The 16,001-nt window shown below is 42.1% G+C and overlaps 1 protein-coding gene across 1 annotated transcript in view; it reads left to right on the top strand.

The window, feature by feature from the left end:
* Positions 1-8,104: 8,104 nt before the first annotated feature.
* Positions 8,105-16,001, top strand: part of gal3st3 (galactose-3-O-sulfotransferase 3) — a 41,295-nt gene continuing 33,398 nt past the window's right edge. Inside the window, exon 1 of the mRNA XM_034106644.1 lies at positions 8,105-8,380. The gene's annotated coding sequence lies outside the window, so the exon portion shown is untranslated. The remainder of the gene's footprint in view (positions 8,381-16,001) is intronic.

A 16,001-nucleotide genomic window follows, 5' to 3' on the forward strand; every position in this document is an offset into this window, starting at 1 on the left:
AATACGCACAGTTGACACGGATGTGGTAGTACTGGCAGTCACAGCAGCCCAATGGCGAGATCACTAGGTCCAGATCGATGCATAGCCTTACCAATGTTCCATGCATTTACTGGATGTGCACTGTGTCATCTTTTGATGGCAGGGGCAAGAAGACGGCGTGGGATACATGGATGACGTTGGATGATGTGGAAGAGGGGTGGAAGCAGGCCCGCCCCTCCCTACACACAGATCACGCAGACTGGGTGGGGCCTCACCTCGCCATTGGACAAATATGCGATGGCCCTACAGCCAAAAATCTTCCTTAGGGCATGCTCTAACAGTGTGCCAAAGTTGATGTTTTTATCATCAAAAGCACAATTCTATCTGCTGGACTATTTGTGGGGGTCTGCCCCCAAAAAACAGTTTCAAGTCCTGAGAAAGTAAAATAAGACAGTGTGTAAAACTACACTGCCCAGCCAAAAAAAGTAACCACTTTAGATTTAACTAGGCCAGTAGGTAAGGACCTTCCACTGGATAATAACTTACTGCAGCGATATATGTTTTAGCTGAATACACGTTTTTTAACCCTAACTGAAGCAGTTAGTCACTTCTTTAATGTTTGTTCTTCCTGATGTAAAGTTGTGGGGCGCTGAACTGTTCCTTTGAATATTTTGAATTTAGATATATGATCGTAATTACTTGTATTTCAAATTTGAAGGAGGGTGAGCAAGCATCTTGAGGAACATTCATCATTAACTCCTCCAAAAAATATAGTTTATTCAATAATAAATGAATATGTGAATCATAACAGTGATTGACAGCTGATAGGAATAATATGATTGTTAATAGTATCATATTCATTCAGTCAAACATCGATGAGACAGTTAATTAATGTACTTATTGCAGCAGTCTTCATAGACTTGGTACATCTGCTGGTCTAAGAGTGAAACAAACCCATTCGTTATTGTATCCTGTTATTATTGAGTTAAAATATTAATATTGTGGCTTTCCAATTTAACATTGATTGATATGACTGCGATTAAATCAGTATACTTCTGCCAGGGGAGGCCACCCCTCAAAATCTCCTGCCACCCTCTTGCCACCCCATGAATATTTGTCTAGATCCGCCCCTGGCTAGCCTCCAATTCAATTTCATAATGTGTATAGATTACTGTTACAAAGTCGTTCTGCAGATTAGAGCCCTGGGTTCAGTATGCGAAGGACCACCACTAAGCTGATGACCATTGTGTGTGTGTGTGTGTGTGTGTGTGTGTGTGTGTGTGTGTGTGTGTGTGTGTGTGTGTGTGTGTGTGTGTGTGTGTGTGTTTATACATCCCTATCATATCTCTTTTCATCTTCTTTGAAAGCTGAGCTAAGCCACAGGAGGTAAAGCAGCAGATGACCGTGATATGGCGGAAAAAATCTGGGTCGCTAGTCTAAAATAAAAGCTCCTAGATCGTCAACTCAATTCGGGATGATGAGTTTTTAGAGAGTGACATACTTCTGCGTTGTGCATGTGGGTGTTGATGCAGAAGAGTCCTCCTTCATCACGTCAAAACACACACCAAGAGGCCGATGTTTTACACAGAAGAAAAGCCGAGTGGCAGCTCAGCCAGAACAGAGCTCCTTCTGTGTGTGGCGGCTCATTGGCTTTGACCTTTGACCCCCTGCTCAGTAATATGACCATAGGCTTTAAGAGAGCCTGAGCCGGTGTGCATCGACGCAAAACACTACCTTGTGTGTGTGTGTATTGAGCTTTCACACACATTGTCCACGGCAGCGCTTAATTGATTCCGTACATGGGAAACTGTCGAAAACCTTTGCCCTTATGTTGATCCTCCTCTCCGTTCAAAGGAGTGGAGGGAGAGTGCGGTGACACCTGAGTCCAGGGGAGGGGGATTTCATTAACACACACACACACACACACACACACACACACACACACACACACACACACACACACACACACACACACACACACACACACACACACACACACACACACACACACACACACAGGAGATAACACAGAACTGGAAAGCAGAGTGAAACCTAATCAGTACATATTCAGAGGGAGGAGAGAAAGGAGGAAGAGAGGAGAAATTAGGGATAGAGGGAAATGAGGAAGCAAAAGAGGTTGACAAAGAGGTGTGTGTGTGTGTGTGTGTGTGTGTGTGTGTGTGTGTGTGTGTGTGTGTGCGTGTGTGTGTGTGTGTGTGTGTGTGTGTGTGTGTGTGTGTGTGTGTGTGTGTGTGTGTGTGTGTGTGTGGTGTGTGTGTGTGTGTGTGTGTGTGTGTGTGTGTGTGTGTGTGTGTGTGTGTGTGTGTATAGCAGTGCTGACAGGAAGTGTTGACAGCCCTGTTTGGAACAGTAGAGGTTTTATCTGTACTAAATGAGACACTATCCCCACCATGCCCCCCTCCACCCCATTAGCACTGACCCAGAGTCTGTTTTTTCCCTTATTATAAACTTCAAGAAGGTGAAGCGGCTCTTGTTTCAGCGAGCCATGAAGCTATGGCAAGCATATCTTTATTTGTAGCACGGGGAAGATACCAAATGCTTTACACTGAAGCAAAAAGGACTGAAGTCTACCCAACAAAAACAGCTGATGAAATATTCATGAGAAAGGGAATGTTTTTTGTCAAATGCTTTTAAGACCAAGTTAAAAAAGCTAAAGGACAATAACACAGACGGTTAATGAAGGCTAGAGAGGGCTAAGCCTCTCCCTACATTATTGGTCCATTTCCATTGTGCATAAAAGTCTCATGTACAGGCTACAATATATCATGTTTTGAGCGACTCAAAATATCACCCGGTAGGATTGGCTAAGGTTTTTATAATCAATGAATTCAGTTAATTATAGATTAGATGACTATTATGGTTATTTTCAGGTTCACTTTGTATTTTGTGCAGTGACATGTCTCCATGCTTTAATGTTCAAAACGTTTTTTATTTTTCTCATACCACCCTATGCTGCAGCACCTCTTTTCACCCTCTGTCTGAAACCAGAGCCCAGTTTGCTCTGATTGGTTACCTGACCAGCTCTGTTGTGATTGGGCAACCGCTTAGAGATGTCCCTCACCTTAGCCTATCACGTACAATGTGAGGGTGCGCAAGCCAATAGAAGCGCAAGTGTTACGTTGTGATGTCATTATGTTAAGGAAGTAAACAAAGGAGTCCAATGGAGGCATTTAGGGGGGAGTGTGTGGGAGATAAACTCTGGGAACACTTTGTAGCCTGTGCAGACCATTTAAATGCACAAAAAATTTATAATACACTACAGGAAAGAGAAAAGTCTTCAAAACAGCCCGTGTGAGGTAGGCAGAATGTTTGGCGTCAGTGAGCGGAATTTTGACAGTAACCTGTTAACATATTGTAATTTAAGTCGTGTGAGAGAAAACCAGACTTCCCAGGACAGAGGAGGGAGAGAGGAGAGCTGCAGGATGATGGCTGTATTCTCAAATTGTTGGCAGATTTTTTTTTTTTTTTTCCAGAAATCTGCTAAACCCAGCTTTACAGAGTATTGGATAAGCAGAGCGGAGAAATAAGCCATGTTGTGCTTTGTGGACTTTTTCAATCATAAAACTTCATTCATAACCCTAACCCTTCCAATTCCAAGTAGCTACATATAGTCCAGCAGATATGTGAAAGAATTGTGCTTTTGATGATAAAAACATGAACTTTGGCACACTGTTAGAGCATGCCCTGAGGAAGATTTGTGGCTATAGGGCCATCTCGTATTTTTGAAAATGGCCGCCATTGGTTGTTATTTTACCAGTAGCTTAGGATCTCTCGACCACGATCTTGACATGATGGCTAATCCTACATTTTCAAGGATGAGGAATGCAGTGGTACTATTTACAACATGCTAGAATGTAGCTAACTCCATGTGTCTGGTATTCAGGGAACAAAATACACAGTAAAACCGTTAAGATATTTATTATTGTTTTATATTTTATGTATGCACCATGACATCAAGTCAAATCCCTCGTACGTGTGAACCTACCTGGCATTAAACCCGTTTCTGATTCTGATTCTTCTGATTCTGATTATGGTAAAGTAATACATGTTACATAATATATTATGTAATATTACAGGTTTTCAACTAAATGCAGAGTTAGTCCTGAAAACACAGTCCACCACAGTGGCAAGGACAGTGCACTGAATTGCCTCAAAAGCATCAGGACCGGGTGGCATCTATCCCAGGATTCTCAAAGAACTGTGTGACGAACCACCCACACGACATCGACTCTGCTGACATGCTCCAGCTGAGAGCATGTCAGCATGGTGCGAACACTTTCTGCACATAATCAACAAACGTCTTGCAGCACCAGGTCGTAGCATGTTCACAAGAGCAGCCCCATCAGGGATGATGACCTGTACTGTGCGGTGAGATGCATTCTCTTGTAAAGAAATCAGGTCCTTTTGATGGGACCTTTGATGGGCTTTGTCTATTTGACCAGGCGCTCACTGACATATAGTGGAGGAAATATGTATTTGATCCCTTGCAGATTTTGTTTGCCCACTTAAAAGATAAATGAACAGTCTATCATTTTAATGGTAGGTTTATTTTATCAGTGAGAGTAAGAATATCAAAAATAAAATCCAGAAATGTAAATGATATAAAAGATACAAATTGATATGCATTTAACTGTGGGAAAGAAGTATTTGATCCCCTTGCAAAACATGTTTTATATTATGTATTTATATATTATATTATATTATTTATATTATGTTAATATAACAGCGAACTAAGGGGACCTTTTTTTCTCAATTTATATTTGCAAGGTCTTGCAGTTATGAGCCTCATCCAACAAATAAAAACTGTTGTTGTTAGGAGATTTGTCAAATTCATAAAAAATGTGGCATGGCATCTGAATTTTAGATCACAATTTAAGCCATTGCTCTTCTTCAAGGATAAACAACAGCATGAGAGATGATTGACAAATCAAAATCAGTTAAAATCACAAGGAATTATAATTGTTTCTCTAACACATTAAACTTAAAACATTTAGATTGACTAGATTTTGCATACATTCCAGATCAGACTGTTTTTCAATTTGCTGTGTTTTGCAATTTGATTATTAATAAACGTCCATAGGGAAAAATCATGACAAAAGAAAAAGAAATTCAAATATTCCAAGTACTTTTCGTTGCTGAAGCCTGACACGTTGCTGAAGGCGGTAAAGTTAAGCAACAGAAATATTTATGAGCGCAAAGTGTGCACTGATGTTCAACCTGCACCACAACCCCACAAGTGCAAAGTGTTTATAGCTGGCTGAACCCAAAGGGAATCAAACCATTTACCGCGTGCGGCCAGGCTTTACCGGTGACAGCATCCACAACCTCATGACGCTGAATAATGCAGAGGGGGTGGGGGGATGTTAGTGGAGCTAGGGACCCCTTAGAGGTCAGAGTAATGTCACGGCCCAGCCAGAGCACTCTCCATGTCTGCTGATTGCACCCTGACAACTCGAATGGAAGATGAATCCAAGCGTGTCCGGGGGACAGCGTCTAACAGCGGAGACGCCCCCCCCCCTCGCCTTCTGTAGGGATCAAGGGGGCCATGTTTGTGAAAAATGTGACTGTCCTGGTTTCACTTCTTTTCAGAATTTAAGAGACAAAATGTAGAAGACAGCGCTGTAGCATTCGCTTACTGGGAGAAAAGGGATGAAGTGTTTTTGGCTCTTGTTGCACTGAGATGTAGGACAAGGGGGTTTGAAAAAGCTTTTAAATCAAAGTGAATACAAGCTGTGAGCAAGAAAAAAAGATCACAAAATACACAGAACTGATGAAACTACACTTCAGAATAAGACACATAAATCCCAAACACATTGAATGCGGTTTCTATAAGTCAACATACTTGTACACTTTCGTGTCATATTTATTCACTTGAAGACGAAGTTAATAAAAGTTATGATAGGAGAGTTATCATTGTGGAACTTTACATATTTCAATACTGGTTTAAAGCACAGCAAGTGACTATAAAACAAATTCCATTGACAGAAAAACGAAATCATTGCCAATACATCTAAACATCCCTAAGTGTTGCAATTAAATCGATCACCGGCCAGGAAAACAAATCCAATCAATCCAAAAAAATAACCACTTTGAATATTGGCCATTCAGCATTATGGTGTCAATGAATTATAATGCCACTAGGGTGTTTAACAAGCCGTGGATAAACTCTACCGCTCATCACACGAGGATCAATACAAGGAAGAGGCAGTGTCGGCTTATCAAAGTGTCCTCTTCCTCTCTGGAATAATACATAGGATGCAATATGCTCTGAAGTGTGGCTACAAAGCATATACCTCACTTAATCATTACACCCCAGAGTCTAGATCATTACTTAAACAACCTGCCTGTCATGGCCCGGAAAGATATGTGGGCCTCTATGGAAAAACATTGAGCAATTAAAGTGGGAAACATCAGAAGAGTAGGATTTAATGGGAGTGAAAAAGCTAGAAAGCAGAATAAGGTCACTTGCCTAAATGGTCTTTTAACTAGGATACTCATTATAAGACTCTACTTGAGCTGTGTAAGAAGACTATGATGATAAAAGCACAATAAATTATTAAAAAACTTCCGCTGAGCAGCAAAAACACACAATGACTCACTGTAGGAATGATAAACAGGAAGGCCTACAAAAAGGGACATTTATATAATGGAATTTTCTGTACGGATGTAGTTTTGAAGAAGCCAACAAATAGAATCTTTTTTTAATTATATTTTTGACTTTTTTAGATAGTCTGCAGTAAAGGGCTGTATGACAAATAATATGCATCAAAGTCTTCACCCCGGCTTGGATAAGGACAGCTGCGATGGTACCTTGAACTCCAAAGCCATGCTAACTCCTACAAGATAATAATAATAATAATCCTTATATTTATTATAGCGCTTTATCAATGACTCTCAAAGCGCTTTACAGATACACATTACACATACAGATCATACATGTTATGGTCATCTACTGTGGACAATACCCACAGGAGAAAATTCGGATGAAGTGTCTTGCCCAAGGACACAACGGCCTGACGCAGTGGGGCGGGAGCGGGTTTCGAACAAGAGAGCATCCCAGGGACACTCCAGAAAATTAGCATTGCATTTCCAAAGGTTAGCTAGTTTAGACTGTTGCACTGTTAGACTTAGTGGTGTGCCAAAACGCAACGACTTGAAAACATGATCAAGTTAAAATTAGGAAGCCCACTGAAGTTACTCAATGTCTCTAGGCATAGACAAAGAAAGTGTGTGTGTGTGTGTGTGTGTGTGGGTGCAATGAGTCTGTGTGTCTGTGCGTAGTAACGGATGTAAAGGCTTAGATCTACAACATCAGTATCCTCAGTAATAACAACATTCCCTGTTAGGAAAAAGCGTGAGAATAATGCATGAGGGGGCCCCATTCCTAGCTTTGCCTGGGGCCCACTAATCACTAAATATGCCCCTGGCATTGCTCCACATTAACATAGCAGTCAGCACTCAAGTTCCAGTTCAGATTCAAATTAACTGCATTTGCATGACAGACGCTTTTACATAGAAGCTCAATACAGCAGCAGGATGTATAGCTTACAGTAAAGAACACGGGACACAGTTAGCATTACTGCTTTCAAATGGAAGGAAGCTTTATTTGCATGATAACCAAACACAGCATTGCCAAAGCACGTTGCGTGGTAAAACAGTAAAAACTATGATGTTAAATGTTTGGTCTCCATCTATACTTTTGCTGTAACAATAAATGCTAAATTAAAGAATTCTAGATCAGGTTGTGGTTTCCTAACAGGTTTGGTATTTTGTTGATGCATGTAACGTGGTCATATTTAGGGTGTCACCTTTTGGGGGGAAATAGTTAGTTTGGACTGGCTGTAGTTGTGCGCATGAGCCTATGTCAGGAAAAAGGACCTCTGTTTCCACTTTTCCCTCACTATGAGTCATGATGGGATTACAGTGAGTCACTCCAGGCAAATGTTATATATCATAGACAGTGTGTGAGGAGCAGGATAAGGTCCATGTGCGTGAATGTGAGAGAGAGAGAGAGAGAGAGAGAGAGAGAGAGAGAGAGGCATATGTGCTAGCCCGCATCATAGGGGGAGAGAGGGGGGGGGGGGGCAACAGTCTCCCGTTTTGTTGCACGAGGAGATGACAGACAGCGGATCTGCTGGCTCACTGACTGCGACACCTGAACCACCGGCGACTCCAAACACATGAAGAAGAGCCAAGAGTAAGCGAAGAAGAGGAGGAGGAACGGAGGTTTCCCCTTAAAAAAAAGAGGGAAGAATTAGAAACAGCGGAACCGAAGAAGGAGAGGAGAGCGGGGGCAGCGGCAGCAGGCTGGCCGGGACACTGAGCTCTTCAGCGGGGAAGAAATCACCGCCACGACCGTCACAGCTCCGGGATGACAAAGGTGGGTGACGGCGTGTTCCCATTGTGTTACATCAGCATCGCTGTCCTACATGGAGTTTTTAATCCCTTAATTTAGAGGAAAGAAGGAAACAACTGAGACCGGGTTAGAGCATTTTTGTAGATGTTTATGTGTGCTTCATAAAAGCGGTTTTATGCACGTCTTCAGGAAGATGCGTTCACTGCTCCGCCGCGACATGTGTGCCATTTGGAGATGCGCGGCGGAGTGATTTCCTTCACCCAAATATGCATCTGATCTGCCCCACATCTCGCAGTGTGAGGAGATTTGTTTGTATTTAATGTGTATGTGCTGTTACAAGCGTCGTGTGTGTGTTGAGGATGAGGAGAGAGAAGGAGGAGGGGGTAGTGTTTACCGGGATCGTCTCCTTGAGCGCCTGGGGCTTGTTTGGATGATTGATTTCTGCTGTTCAGTCAGATTATGATTGTGTGTGTAGTGTACACCTATGTCGGGAAATTAATTAAACTGCACGCGAAGATTAACCGCACACGATGATCACGAGAGAGAGGGGGACACAATTAATGATCCAACTATTTATATCTGGGGCTTTATTGGACCGAGTGTCCCCAATTGTTGCATCGGTTCAATAGTTTCCATAAAGCACATCTGATTCCTCTCCATTGGTTGGTTTAGGTGCAGATTTGATGAAGTTGTTTCCATTCACCCTGTTTGGTGTTACAATATAGTGATTGTGTGGCATTCAGGTTTGTATTTGCAGCATATTGCAGGTTGAATGAAGCAGTATTAGTCATTGATGGCGAATGCTACAAACCAGTGTAAGGAGAATCAACAAAAACAATCACTGTGATTAAGCTTGTTTGATCAAATCAGCATTAAGATGAATTAATAAGGCAGAGCATCATGGACATCAATTCTTATTTCATTCCCTTTTTTTTGTTCAGTCCTGCGTATTAAGTCTTCTTTTTAAATCACAAAGCTGTGTTACTCTGGTTATTACCTGGAAAGCGGGATACCGTAATGTTTCTTGTCTGTGTTTGGTTTGTGCACTTTTAGTTACCTTTGTGTTTGAAAAGGGAATTATAAACAAAGTTAGATTTGATCATCAATCAAGCCATGTCAGTTTTATGGAGCATAACGTCCTAAAGACATTTGTGTCCAGCATATGCTTCCGTTTTGGTAACGAGAAACAAACCAAACGGTCCTTTTATGTCAGGATAAGCTGCAGAATTAGAAAGACAACTCAAAATGTGCTAAACGATGAGTCATAAAACAAATATGAGAGAATTGCGCTCCTTTTCTCCATTTATTGTTATTGCAAATTGAGTAAATCTGCAGCACACCTTTTATAAAGTCCTTGCAGGTCCTTTGTTGATGCGCTAAAATACTCTTTTATGTTACGCGGTTGTGACAATGTTTTTACCTACAAAAAAAAACCTTTAGCCATTTTGTTACATTTCAAAAGCAAATCCATCCCGTCCTGTCTATCTCTTCCCTTTGTATCCCTCCCGCCTCTGTGTCTTCAGGAAGTAGGTTAGGAGAAGGGAGGGAAGGTGACTTAATAATCCCTTTTTGCGGCAGGTCATTTACAATAACGGACCTGAAAAGGTTCCTCTTTTTTCCCTGGCATGTCCGCAAGAAAGGCACAAGACCGAGTGATGAATGTGAGCTCTGTTTGGAGAACAGCAATGCTGGGAATAACAAAGAAGAAGGGGGGGGGGTAGAAAGAACAGTGACACACACACGCGCGCGCGCGCACACACACACACACACACACACACACACACACACACACACACACACACACACTCGTAAATAGAGGCACACACACGTCTTGAAAAAGTCAATATGATGAAGTGTGTTGTGCTGACTAAGATTCGCTGCATGGTTGTGTTAGAGCTCATCAGAAGAGTCTTTTTAGACGGAGAGCGACCTTCAAAGGCAGGCGCTCTTGGAAAAGACTTATTTATACAATATGATATACAGCAGCGCTGTGGCTGCACAGTATATGTCCCTGAAGATGGTAGTTTTAAGGCCCCGGGCCAGAAAAGAGACACTGTGTTTACAGTTTCCCACAAGAAGCAAAAGGATCAGAAGGTATGTAACAGAAAATCCTCTGTGTGTCCGAAACACCGGCGGGCTGTTGCAGCAGTTGCCTTGGAGTTGAATGTTTAATGTTGTCTAAATATCTGAAACGCGGGATTACAGGAAGTAGAACAATTAGCACATTGATCAAAACAATTCAAGTTGGATCTGTTGCTTGCTGTTCTCTGTTTCACAACATTGTAAATCAAATGTTGGGCTGTTAGGCCAGCAGGACTATCTAAGAGTTATTTTTGAAAGAAGGGCAACAATTCCAGGAATAGTTCTCCAGAGCCCAATCAGGCAGGATGAAAACGATAGTGTTGTCAACAAGCAGTTGAAATCCCAGAGATATTCAATTTACAATCAATAAAAAACGCCAATCCTTGCAATTTAGAGTTCTTAAATTAAGGATAGCTTGGAGGTTTTGCTCGATAAAGACTATATATCATAAGTTAAGGCTATTTTTTATTATATGTACAGCACTTTGGCTCGACCAAAAATCGTTTATAAATGTGCTATATAAATAAAACTTGATTTGATTTGATAAGAAGTCCTAACTGTTGCAGAAAGCAGTCATTAATTCCCCTTGATAAGCTTTTTAACCTTAATCCAACGTGCCAAGCTAACTAAGATGACCTTTTACTGGCGACGACATGATTTAGAAACATCTTGATGTTGATTTGGGGAGAAAGTGGTGACAGAAAACATAACAGAAATACATGAAAATAACTAAAGGAGACTCTCATAAGTCGTTAAAAACAACAAAGCATTCAAACAGAAAATCCTATAGCACAGATATTGTCTCTCTTCTTCTCCACATAGTAGGTACGGTGCTGGACACACACTTTGTGATGTTTGTGACTGAGATGAGGAATCTTATTGATGTGTATTAGTGGAGGTCGTGACCGCAGTTTAAGATGGAGTGATTAGAGTGCTTGTGATTAAAAATGTACTCGCCGCAGAGTACTGATGTTGTGTGTATGTGTGTGTGTGTGTTGGTTTCCATTTATCTTGCAACGTGTGGATGTGAGCCCAAGCTAGATTAATGCCCCATGTTAACAAACCTCCTGGGTTGACCCTGGCTAGCCTGGAGAAAAACACACATACACAAAAACATACACACACTATTCACTTGATCCCCTGTTGGGTTAACGCTGGCCCTCCTTACAGACGCGTACGAGCACACACTCACAAACAATATTGAACACTGGCCAACTTTGATGCATTAGTGCAAAGGTGCTTTTTCGTCTCGTTGTGGCCAGGGACCAAATTGATTTGGATGCGCAGGCGTGCTCATGCATGCACACACAAAAAGGCTACCGAAATGCAGTGAAGAGTGGAGATTAGAGGCGATGCATATTTAGAGGAAGTGTGTGTGGTTGAAATGACCTCTCATTCCCCTTGTTTGGCTTAATATTGAGTCAAATGGATTCCCAGAGAGCCCGTCAGCTTCTCAAAGAGGCAGAGGCTGTTTAGAAATCGCCCTTTATCCCTGGTCAAATTAATTTGATTTATTGTGTTGGAATTGTTAGCTGTGGTTCTGACTGTCTGCCAGATGAAGACAGATGGACGAGGGTTTTGTAGAGACTGGGCTCGGCTCCAGGGAGCTGCCCTTGGTGCGAAGCTTTTCATCTACTTGTAGATGTCGGACAGCCAGATTCCAGCAGACAGACCCTGGATTAAAATGATCTGGGCGGGACGATTATGGGAGCAAAGTCCTGTAACTCAGTGTCCCTGCTGTTCAGCACAACACGACACAAATGCATGTATTTATTATTTATACGGAGAGCATCTCAGTTTGGCAACGGTCAAAACTAAATTCTCTGAGTCCTCCCGCTCAGATAAAATCCAAAGCTTGTCCTTGAGGATATTAATATTAATGTTATCTGGTCGTCATTGTTTTAGGACAATAAAGCCAAAGGTGCCGGGCTAAGCCTTCCCTTCATGATCGGTCCTTGTACTATTGTAGACTATGAACAATAAGACACATATGACTTCCCTAAACATCTCAAATGCAATCTGCTGCTGCGATGTGTGTTATGTCCAGCAACCCCAAATATCTTCCTATAATCTGATATGAACACATCTTTCTATCAGAAAGAACGTAGCACTATCAGAGCGCAATCAATCTGTTGAGGTTTGTCAGAAGGAGCATCGGCCGGCTCTTAGAAACCTAGCATTATTCAAAAGTTACAAGGTTCACTAACAAAAATGTATCTTAAGATCTGCATCTATATGTCATATAGATAAGTCCCTCAAGCTCAACGTATGCAATATAGCAGCTAAGCTAGCAGGATCTATGAGCAATAGCTATGTTTGTTTGTTTTCATAAACCTTGTGTATGCCTTTCATTTGAATTCATCGTATTTATTGGCTAAACAATCAATAAACTGCTTTTCAATGATGTAACGGTAGCATATTAGCCCGTCCGTGTTGAATCTAGTATTGTTGTAGCCTAGTAAGCTATTAGTTATTGATTGTTGCGTCAAAATGTTTGAAACAAAATAGATAGTTGGTCAAAAAGTATCCGTCCCTGTCCTGAGCCGCGCAGCCAGTCTATGGTGTGAAGGCTGAAACCCGAAGGTACGTAAGTGCTGGTGCTGACCACAGTTCTGATTGAAGAAGTTGGCTGCTGTATTCAACTGGCCTTGCCCTCCTTGGGGTGCTGTTCCCATGAACCTTTAAGAAACACAAACCCCTCTAAGGAGAGAAAGATAAAGCTATAACCGGAATAAAACCCACATCAAACAAAGCGTTATCGTCCAGGAGAACCAATGAGACGGGTCAGTAAAGACACACCGTGTTGGCTCCCAGCTCCAGGGTCAACAACAACAAGCCGTTCGTTATCTATAAATCCTCCCACGAACTAATCTAGCCAACCAGAAACTCAATATCACTTTCCGCTTGCGTTCAGCCAATGGCCTCAAAGAGATCTGGCAGCATATGATAAGGAACTTTGTCATTGTTGTTTGGTTTTAATAGTGTTTTTATCGGTGCTGCTTCGAACTGAGATCCTTGCTTTGTATTGCAATGGATGGATCATATTACTTCTTATTCAATAACCTGCAAGGTGAAAAAAACAGTCCTTCCTTTCTCCGGATTTCAGAAAAAATGATTTATCTTAGTCTCGGCTAACGTTGAAGATGTGATCATGCGATGGAAGGAGTTACCGCAAATCCTTTGTGTTGTGTATTTTAAATAAACTGTGATAAATCACTGCACGAAGTCAATTGACTCGAGTTTTTGAATGAGATTTTCTCCCTGTTTGCTTTTGATACATTTTCTTTCATTTCCTCTGTTGTCTCCGCATACTTTATCATCTTGAAACAATATGTTTGGTGTCAACTTAATGAGTGTGTTGAGCTGCCCAGACAGGCGAGTAGGCAAGCCTCTGTTAAGTGCTCAAGGTGTTTCCTCCGGAGAGGTACAAACCCTGCCAGTGTTACTTAGCGAAGGACTCTAAGCCCGCCGGGGCACACAGGAATGTTTCAACCTGCAGAGTGTGTGTGTGTGTTTGTCTGTGTGTGTTCCTGGGCCATGCTTACTAGTGTGTGAACGTTTGTGATTGTGGGTTTATGAGGTCGGCTAAGCTATTCATGTGCACATGGGCTTTATTTATTCACACCGGTGTCCCTGTGTGTGTTTGGTGGAGCAGGGGGCGCAGAGGGCGCCCTCCCCTGGGGGTTCCAGTCTGGCCCCTTAATTAATCTGTTCTCTGGCCGGAGGGTCTCTGTTATCAGGCCATTACAGAGAGCCTGGCTGCGTCCTAACAGCATCCAGAGAGCAGAGAGCAGAACACAGGTACACACAGAAACAATTCTATTGTTGTGAGGACACTAGTTGGTACTGTTGTAACCCCTGGGCCGAAACATATCCATAATATAGGATGTCTTTACAGTTGCCTAACCTGTGTCTTATTTGGAGACGGTTGGGTAAAAAAATGGAGGGATTTACTCATTGACAAACTGCACTGTACACACAAACACATATACTGCACACGCATACACACACACATATGTGCACGGAGAAGCACCCACACTCTTTCACTCAGAAACACGTTTTTCTTTTACTTTCTTCCTGAAACACACTCCAGCATCCTCTCTTCCGACTGACTGCAGGAGTCGGGGTGTTTGGTTGGGATGCTTGAGCGGCGTGTGAAATCTGATTACAGACTTACCCAGCTTCCCTCGGCGGCAGGAGGGCGATCCCTGTTACTGCCGCCTCACCTGCAGACGCCTGGCTGCACCTCCACCCGACATCATGTCTCTTCCCCTCTGTGGGTGCATGATGGTGCTCCAGGCTGGCCTCGTGGTTAGGTGGGTTCTGCTGTAGCTGAAAGGCCATATGTTTGATCCCTGAAATAGCCCAGGAGTGAGGTGGTCTGAAGTAGGGCTGCTCGATTATGGCAAAAATCATAATCTCGATTATTTAGGTCAACAATTGATATCACGATTATTAAAAACGATTATCTTATTTACTTTGAAAACATCAATTTATTGGAGAAAAATGTTTTAACAGTATGTTTTTAACAGTTGATTACCCTGAACTTTAAGTATAATTCAACTGAAAAACCAATTAAAAAAAAAATAATCGTTTTATTTCGTTTAATTGAGCAGCCCTAGTCTGAAGCTCGACTACAATTTGAATGGTAAAAACATCAACTTTGGCATCACTCGCACAGAATGAAACGTAAAGAGATTATTTAAAGAGGATGCAATGCAGTCATGGAGATGCGTCATGTGCGACTCATTCTTGATTTGTGGATCTTAAGCATTTGGGGAAACAATGGTTTCTTGATTTCAGTCAGAAATGCACTTTGTCATTCGAGCTGGAGAACACCACATTGTATGGGCTGAATTGACAGCTGTCCCCGGCTGAATCTATCAGCTGTGGCTAGACATGTAAGCATGGTAATAAATGGACAGACAGCAGCAGGCGTATTTGCTGACAGGGACGAGAAATAAAAACCACGTGGACTGCCATAATTATTCTGGTGTTTCTGCCACTTACGGTGACCTATTTTCTCTCAATTCAACACATTCTGTCTTATCTCTGTGATCTGCCGCCTAAATATCTGTTTTTCCCACCTGCTTTGTTGCCCACCTTACTGTCCTATTTCCTGTCGCAGTGATACATTAAAATGTACACAGCGTGATATATCATTCAAAATAGAAGCAAAGACAGTTATATTGCTTTTGCAGTCACATATTTTATTTGTATGTTACTAAGTTTGGTCCCCAATGCATTTTTAAGGAGACCAAATAAAACCGGGGTCAGCCATTCATCCTTCTTCCCGCTCCTGCCAAACATTCTCCTCGGTTTCTTTTTTATCTTGCCTTAATGCCTTCCTTTCCTTTTTTTCCTCCCTTGCTCCATTCCTGCCTCTCTATTGCTTTACACCAAGGTTTCGCCGCAGGCACTGTGCCATCTGCTTTTGACATTTTTAGAATGAGGAGAACTTGTGAGAACAGTGTGTTTATTATTCCATTGTGGTTAATTATTCAAACTCTGGCTCTTTGGCTTTCCGTTCGGAGCGGTCCGCGATCTGGAGGCTTTCGCAGAG

The sequence above is a fragment of the Pseudochaenichthys georgianus genome, chromosome 18 (assembly GCF_902827115.2).
Source record: "Pseudochaenichthys georgianus chromosome 18, fPseGeo1.2, whole genome shotgun sequence".
In the NCBI taxonomy this organism is placed as follows: Eukaryota; Metazoa; Chordata; class Actinopteri; order Perciformes; family Channichthyidae; genus Pseudochaenichthys; species Pseudochaenichthys georgianus.